The sequence below is a fragment of the Ceratotherium simum genome, chromosome 27, assembly GCF_057802395.1.
Source record: "Ceratotherium simum simum isolate JZ-2026a chromosome 27, ASM5780239v1, whole genome shotgun sequence".
Taxonomy (NCBI): domain Eukaryota; kingdom Metazoa; phylum Chordata; class Mammalia; order Perissodactyla; family Rhinocerotidae; genus Ceratotherium; species Ceratotherium simum.
In genome coordinates this window covers 13,101,287-13,110,235 of record NC_141926.1, presented here as the reverse complement: position 1 = coordinate 13,110,235, position 8,949 = coordinate 13,101,287, and positions in this window count along the sequence as shown.

Genomic DNA, 8,949 nt, shown 5'->3' with positions numbered 1-8,949 from the left:
GGGGTAGGTAGGCAGTACCATTTGGCGCTTCCTAGAGGACAGACTTGGGATGCCCTTGGATGCCACTTTCCTGGCAGTGAATCAACAGGGACCCCCATGGCAGAGGCAAGGGACAGTCAACATCCAGTGGCAGTTGGGGACAGAAGCAAGTGAAAGGAGTATTTATGAGCACAGGTAAGACACTCCTGTGGACTCCAAGAAATAACTGGAGGAGACTCTATTGTGTAGACACAGTGGTGGGAAGGAGACAAAGACCTGTTTCAGGTAGGTGAGAGTATGAACCAGCAAAATAGAAGCTCGTAGTGGTTAGTTAGTTTAACCTTATTTGTGCCCATGGGTTGGTGAAGCCAGGATCTCTTCAAGTATCAATTAGATTACTGCTTTGAGATTAAATGTATTTAATAATAGAAATGGACTGAAGTGCTCAGAAGCTCCTAGACTAAGATGATTGAGAACCATCTGGAAAGCAGACATTTTGTGTTTTGAAAGCATCAAGCTCAACTGCATGTTGATTTCACCCACGAATTTGCTTATCGGTGCTGGACTCCCTGCTGTCAGTACACTGTGTAAGTCAGGTTCTGGTGTGACAAAGCCCTGGTCTTCTTGTGACCGTGGTTTCCCCTGTCCTTAGCACAGCGCCTGAGGCACTGTGCTAGAGGCACATAGAGGCACTCCATGAATACTGATATTATCCAGATGAATCCCTACATTAGCTAAGTCAAAGATGCATATTACAGATCCCTTGTTCTTTCTTTAACCTTTTACCTCCAAGAATTGTGGAGTGTATCATGTTTTCAAACCAGCAAGCAAAATTCATCTTCTTCTTCAGCGGGAATTTCAGCTCTGGCCTAGCCATGACGGAGGGAGCATGATGAGATTTTGTGTCTGGGTGAGAGGGTGGGAAATTTGAGCCCAATGTCCTATGCCTTGCCTGTGAGTCTCCTTGAAAGCCATTGAGTGACATCTGGCAAAAGTCCCATGAGGCATCCCCACCCTCTTGTGACTTTACCAGTGAGCATCGTCTAGATTCGTAGTTGCCTTGGAACTTTCCTGTGAATCTGATGGGGACACAGGGTGAAACATACTCGCCTAGAATGGGGACCGTGAGTCCCAGGTCAGGGCCCCAGATCGCTGTCCTTCCGGCTCACTCCACACACTCTCCCAGGGCTTAGGGGAAGCATGAGCAGAGTTAGTATGTATTGCTCTCACAGGGATTTGTGAGCGTCAGAAGGCTTTACTCTAATTGCTCTTGGTTGAAGGATGATACTAGCCCCTGCTGCAAACTTCCCCACAACCTCACGTTTAAGTGTCCAGTCTTGTGAAACTAACTCAGGGAGAGCTTTATTCAATTACTGGGCCTGTATTATGTGAGTGTGAGGTTGCCAAGGAAAAATGAGTCAGAGTAATCCCTTTGCTAGGAGATGAGAAACAAAAAAAGGCTGGCAGACCTTTAATATTTTAATTACCTGCTTCCAGAACAATAAAAAGGGATTCAGATCTTCCACTTACGGTTGTACATTGTTATGATCTCATAAAGTACCTTGAACTGTTTCCTCAAGATATAAGCCTTAAACTTTTTCCTTTCACCTGTATTCAACTATTCCAAAGATCAGATTTGAGAAAAGTAAGAATTAAATTTTCCTTTAGTGGCTTTAGTTACAAATATTGGAACCAAAGGCAATTTAAACCTTGTTGCTTTCTTAAAAGATTTTTAAGGGTTTTTAAATGCCTCCTGGGAATGACAACTAGAGATAATGTGGGATCCTGGAACAGAAAAAAGGACATTAGGTAAAATCTAAGGAAATTTGAATAAAATATGAAAATTAGTTAATAATAATAATGTATCAATATTGGTTCAGCAATTGTGACAAGTGTATATACCACATTAATGTAAGATGTTAATAATAGGAGAGACTGGTTGTGGGAACTAGATGGGAACTCTCTGTGCTCTCTTCACAACTTTTCTCTAAGTCTAAAACTATTCTAAAACAAGAAGTTTATTAAAAACAAATGCCTCCTGATCTCATTGATGACTCCTTGAAGATTATGTTTGTGACAACAGCAGAGCTCCAGTGGATAATTTGGGCATCATAATTGGGCTAAACTGAGTACCCCTGAAATGGTGTCTAGGTGTGACTTCAGATGAATTCTTGAGAACTCATGGCCCCAGGGAAGATCTGGCTTCCTTAATGACCTTGGAGACCAGGCATTTCAGAGATGCAAATGGGAAATGATCCTTTTATGGGAATGGATCAAAATGGGAAAGGAAAGGCATGAGGGCATATTGTGGGAACAAGTCCTAAGGGGTGTGTGTGCGCACGTGTGTGTGTTGTCTTCCGTTGTGTGTGTGATGCCTTCCTCATGCTGTTCTGTTGCTCCCTATGTCTAAGAGTGTTTTCTATTTCTCATTTGCTAAGAAACAGTCTCATCTCTTAAACTCTTCAAATTCCACCTCTTTCACAAAACTGTAGTAGGCTAGGGGTATGCATGATAGTTCTTGCCTGCCTCAGACCTATTTTTCTTATAGGGCCATATCAATTTACCATAAAAGAAGTTAAAAACAAGCTTTTATAAGCAAATACGTAATCATGCAGAGAGCCCAGTACCCTTCTGTGTTAGATTTTTAAGCTAGTCCAATCAGGCTGTTCTTACCATCCCTGCATCGGAACCATTCTCTTCAGGTTCCCTGAGACTCCCACCCCACAATGTGCCAAATCCAACGGTTCATTTCCTGGTCTTCTTTTGTTGACTTCTCACCAGCATTTGACATGGTTGCCTACTCCCTCCTTCCTGAGCAAAGAACTTTCTGTTCTTCCATGACACCGCATTCTCTTGTTTTTCTTGCTCCTTCAATGGCCGCTCCTTCTCAGTCTCTTTGGCTGGCACCCCCTCTTCTTCCCTGTCATTTTTGCATGCCCCTGGCTCAGGCCTGGCTCTCTACTCTATGTATGTCCACTCCTTTGGTGATTGCATGCTAACGCATGGATTTAAATATTATCTATATGCTGATGATTTAACCAGCTCCCAAACTCTTCCCGGAGCTTCATGCTCATATATCCAGCACCTTACTTGATAGCTCTACCTGAATATCTAACAGACACCTTGAACTTCACTTGTCAAATATACAACTCTTGATTCCCAAGAGAGTTCAGACTACTAGGTAGAGAAGAGATGTCATTGTATCAACATTTTACTGCATCAACATTTACTGCCCCTCAGCCCTGTGTTCCCAAGGCTAAACTAGCTAAATGTAGAAAATGGTCATTGTTAAGGGGAAATGTACTTTCAAATAAGAAATGTGGGAGACACATGTTTGTTGAAAATTGACTGAATTGGGAACTACATATACATACTTGTTATTGATTAATAATAACATTTAACAAGTGCTTCCTTTGTGCCAGGTACTGTTCAAAGTTACTTACATGTTTTATATCATTTAATCCTTGCAATAATCCTAAAGGTAGAGATTATGGTTCCATTTTCATGTCAGAAAATGGAGGCACCGAGAGGTTAAATAACTTGCTCAAGGTCACAGAGCCAGTAGGAAACAGCTAAGCTTTGAACCCAGACAGCCAAATATACTCTAGGGAGTCATGGTGAAAATTACAGTGTTATTTCCCACCCCAGGGTCATGTTCCTACTCAAATGACATTCCTTGCCTCGTATTCTATTACCAGATTCTGGTCTTTAACCTAAAGTGTGTATAAAAACCTTATGCTAGAGTAATAGGAAACAAAAGGAATTAAGTGAGTTCTACTATACACAAACATTTCAGAAACAGTTTTTAAAGAAGGAACGTTTATAAATTACATTAAAAAATAAAGGCAACACTAGTTGTGTGCTGCTTCTGCTAACATAGGCATGGAATGTGGAACAAAGACGATCTCAGAGAGTGAGCCAATGGGAAGTCTTAACTGAAATATGTAGCTTCTGCACCTTTCCACTTGACACAAGTCCTTGTGAGAATTAACTAACCAATGACTGCAAACCCTCAAGCCTTTCCCTTGAATGACTTGGTATATGCTCAGCTAATTAGATTATTGGGGTTCAAACCTCCAGCTTGGCACAGCTGCCCCTGATCACACACCCATGGAGTTATGTGGTTTGCCTCTTCTCCCCGTTGACACAGAGACACGATCCACTGGACACTGAATTCTACAAGTTATTAGTATAACAGCTCTAAGCAATAAAAATATTGATGTGGAGAAGAAAATTGGGAAAGCCAAGTCAGAAGCTGAAAAGCACTCATTTCCATAAGTACTTTATTGAAAGTGTTATTTTCAGAAAATGCCCAATTTCTGTCGGAAAAATTTAATGAGAAATCTTTTTCCTTTCAAACATATTGCATTACTCAGTCTAAAAATAAAAGTAAAAAACTTCCCAAAGATCGCTCTTTTCATTAAAAAAAATTCAAACACATGAGGTCCGATATTTTTGGTAGTTTTTAAAGACAGGTTTTCATAAATATTATATGCGATTCTTTTGAAACATTTCCTTTCCTCAATATATACCAACACACTTATTGCTAAAAAACTGTCCAAAAACATGTTTATTAAACAATGAAATATATACAAGATTGTGTAAGGACTACTGGTTTCCACTAAAACATCCTCATCATCATACATTTTACTACAGTATTAATCATGTTTTTACACTTTTGAAAAAAAAGACCAATTTTTAAAAAAGTTAACTAACCAATCCAAATGTTAATGCTCACCTAAGAAACTTAGTTTCTTCCTGTCTTCCTATGTTTTCTGTGTAGTGTGTAAAAAAGCAGTGAATACAATATTAGATAAAACAGAGCAAAGAAACAATATAAGCTGATGTTTCGAGTTCCTAGTTTTCTTGTGAACACCATAAGAAAAAGATATGTGATCTCTTATTTAATTGTTATTTAGCGTTGAAGGCCAACAGGAAAATATAGCCAGATTTTTAAAATAGAAACAAGAAGCTCAGAGTCCACGGAGATGTCTGTTATATAATATTAGCCTAGATGAGTTTATCTATTCAGGGGCTAATGAGAAGACCATTTCATTCTTTGCTTAATGTGCTGAAAACATTTCCTTTTAAAGGCAGAATCTCAGTAAAGAGCAATTCATATGCCTGGAAGCCTGAAAGAGTGTTTTGTGGTGAAAGCCACCCGTAAGTGTACATTATGTTTGGGAAATGCAAATACGTACTACAAGAAGTAGGTGATGTCGACTGTGGCTCTTCAAACCGTCACAGAACTTTCCTGCCATGCAGGAGAAATTCTGAAGCTATTAAAAACTGTCTGTCACGCTAGATATGCCTTTCAAAAAAGAAGAACAGAGAAATTACTTACATCTCGGAGTTCCAACGCAAGGCTCGCTTCTCCACCCGACAGACCTCTGCCTGATTCTTCACTCTGGCTTGACAGCTGGTTTAATCTGCGAGGCAGGATGGAATGCGTGGTCCTGCACTTGCTGTTCTTTTCCGTTTGCAGAGGGCCAGCGGCCCTGGTCATCTCCGTGGCAACCAGGAGGAAGCTGCTGGCCTAACAGTTTCATTAACCAGACAGCAGGAGAGAACCTGTCTTGGTGACTGCTGGCCACACTTTTGGGTGTCTAAAAGTGGAAAGTTTCCAGAAGGAACTAAAAAGACTGCTGCTGTGTGCTGACCCCGAAGGGCTGACAGTAATGGAAGAAATTTCACTTGAGCAGGAAATGAATGGATTAAGTGTAGAGCATGGAGACTCCTTGATACTTTTACTTTCATGATTTGTTCTACTCTTTTTGGCCTGATGCATTGTTACTTATGGCAAATGCCCGAACTAGGGTAAAAACTGTCCCATCGTGGTTGTTCCAAGGAGAAAATGAACTCATTTCAACTCCACAGATGGAGTCCTGTTCTCTCTTTTTAAGTTCATTTTTAAAAATGTTAAAAGCCACAAAGCAAATAAATATGTAAAAAATGTTCTGTATACATTAGCTACTGAAGGCTCACTAAGTACAAGAGAAATCAGATGGATGGTGGTGATGGAGGAAAGTCTTGCTAATTAAATACACTAGGAAACAAGAGCAATTGATTTTAATTACCTGGAGGCAGATTATCCAATCTTTTAACGAAGAAAGCACCTCATTAGGGAAATTCATTCATTTATTTATTATTTGTGTGGTGAACCCTTACCCCATGTATGCACTGTTCCAGGAGGTTTACGGGTCAACAGAGATAAATGTCATGTTCTTGTCGTCAAAGAAGTTATAATATGGAAGGAGAGATTATATAAATTGATTGTGGGAAATGTTTGAAGGGAGATGCAAAGAAAATATGTGGGAGTTTCAGATAAGATGGGGCTAGGTTTTGGCAGCGGGATTGGGGAAGTCCTTCTAGAGAGGTAGTTTGACAGATTAAAGGCCTTATAGGATGGCTCGGATTTGAGCGGTCGGATACAGGGGAAAAGGACAATAAAGCCTCATGGAGTGATCCTTTGGTCAATGGAGGATGTGGGCTGATGATGGATCAATGTTTCCTCCTTTCTCACCCCTACAGTCCTGACATGTATGTCATCTGGCTTCTCAGGGGGTCCATGAGATCAAGCAACTCAAGAAATTAAGAATATTGTTGGAGCAAAAGTTTGGAGATGGGAGAGTACCAGGCCTACTCAGCTCTTTTGAAAGCCAGAGAATCATAGTCAGGAGCAAGAGGATCAAGAATAGAAAGAATGCAGTATCATTGATGTTTAGTTTCAGCAAAGCAAACATATAAATTCTACCGTATGAGCGGAACGTGAACTTTGGTTCAAATCTTGACTCTGCTATCTTCTTAGACACTATTGTTTAAACTTTATGAGCCTCAGTTTTCTTATCTATAAAGAGGGGATAGCATTACTTCATTGAAAGGTGAGGTGAGGATTAAATGAGATGATATATGTGGACAGGGTGTCTGAGGATGGAGGAATGGAAGGCTGACCAACCATACACCAGCTTTCCTGACTTTCCAGAACAATTGTGGCTAATACAATGGTTTAGCACACTCAGCCTCTGTTCCCACACCTTTCTCTTCTGCCTGCCTCTGCTATAGAGACTGGAATGCTACAGTACTCAACTTGCAATGTCCTCAGCTACCATTGCAGCTGGGGCTCCAGACATGATTTAAGTTTTATTGATCATTTACCCTTGATTCGGAACTGAGTCATGTGGAGAGAGAACCATGAGATTTTGTTTGGACATTGAGTTCGGTGTGGAGCGAGATGAGAGTTCCTCGCATCTCTCTTGCTGGCATGGGTCTCAGCAGAATTGGCCTAGTCTAGAGCTAGTGCTCTGGGGGTGGCTGTCTGAATGGCTTGCTTCCTGGTTGTGGCATATGTGTCATGAGTCGGAGCTGATGACTGTGGCACTGGCTTCCTGTTGAAGAAGATGACCTCTTAATTCAGCAACTTCCTGATTGTGGAAGAGGCAGCAGCTCCCTTGATGGCCCAATTCTATGATGACTTTCTGAGTTTAGCCTAGAGTCTCTTCAGCCTCCCAATCATTCAAGAACTGTCTATATGTCTTAAGAAACTCCTAGCTGTCTAAACTAGCCAGAGTGGATTCCATTGTCTGTAACCAGCATGAGCCCTGATTGACATAATAGTGACTAGTTCTGGCCAATACAAGGCAAGTGAAGTTTGCTGATAGTGCATCTTCTTCCTGCTCGAACATAGACACAGATTAGAGGAGCAGCTCCTATCACTAAGGAGGGCAGAGCAGGAACATGAAGGAGCCTGGTGCCTTGAGGACTTCACTGAATCCCTACAGCAGCTCTGTACTGCCCATTCTGCGAGATAGAGATAACATCACCCGATCACGACTGGTCTAATGACTAAGATAAACTGCATAAATTATTGAGCATAAACTGTGCACAAAGAAGGCATTCAATAATGTTAGCTATTATAATTATTACTCTTTTCCACTTTCTCTATTTATGATGTCAGTACCTCCCAGGACCTCTTGTTGAGTGGGGGACTGGGACAAAGGCAACGAGGGTGTGGAGGTGGGTTCCTCCCTGGAAACTTGAAGGCCAAGCAAACAGCGGCTAATGAAATATGGCTGGATCTCTGTGTGTGGCATGTTAAACATTTACCACGGGTTTTATATCACTCCATCTTTCTAAAACATTTACTTCCACTTGCTCTTTGTGTTAACCGGGTCGCAGAGTTTAAGTTGATTTAGCAAAAATGAATGTTGGGAAGACGAGTGAAACCACACCTTTGACTGCCTGTTTGGTTCAGCTGCAGAATCAAAGGGTGGTGGACAAGTGTTCACGTGGGCTTGAATTCTAGTTTTGTCCTAGACTAATCTTGTTTTCTTCCTTTCTTTTTAATCACAAGAGCAATGCAGGCTACTGATAGCACATTCAAATAATACCCAGTGTATTAGGTTAACAGTGAAAATCTACACCTACCTCTCCAACTTATCCTGCAGAAATAACGCTGGTGTAAGTCTGCATTGAAGCAAATCTTGCTTTGTCTTCAGACTATAACAAGTGCTTTGATTGTTAATTAACATGCTGGTTCCCTAAACTTTTGCAACCAGGCCCAAAGCTCCACTGTTTCCAACAGGCTTTCTCCATGAATTATCATCTGAAGTCTCCTACCCATGGCTTAACCACCTTCAGTCATTACCGTATCTTCTATTACTGTTTGTATCGTCCTGGGCAACTTCAGGAACTATCTCAGGTTCTTTCTTTCCTTCCCAACTCCTTCTGTGGCATCATCATCTATATTATTCACTTCGCTGCAGGATACAGACATTCATGTCCTCACCCAGTAGCACTGACTGTGCTCTAGGTCTTGTCCTCAGTATATGGCTCTGTTCCACCTTCAAGATGCCACTGCTTCCTTTTTGTTCTTTCTTCCAGGCTCCTGCTCTGCTCCACTCTCATAGAAACCTCCATATGTCAGTGCTTTACCTCATCTGTTCTATCCACTCTTGACTCTGTGGTCAGTGC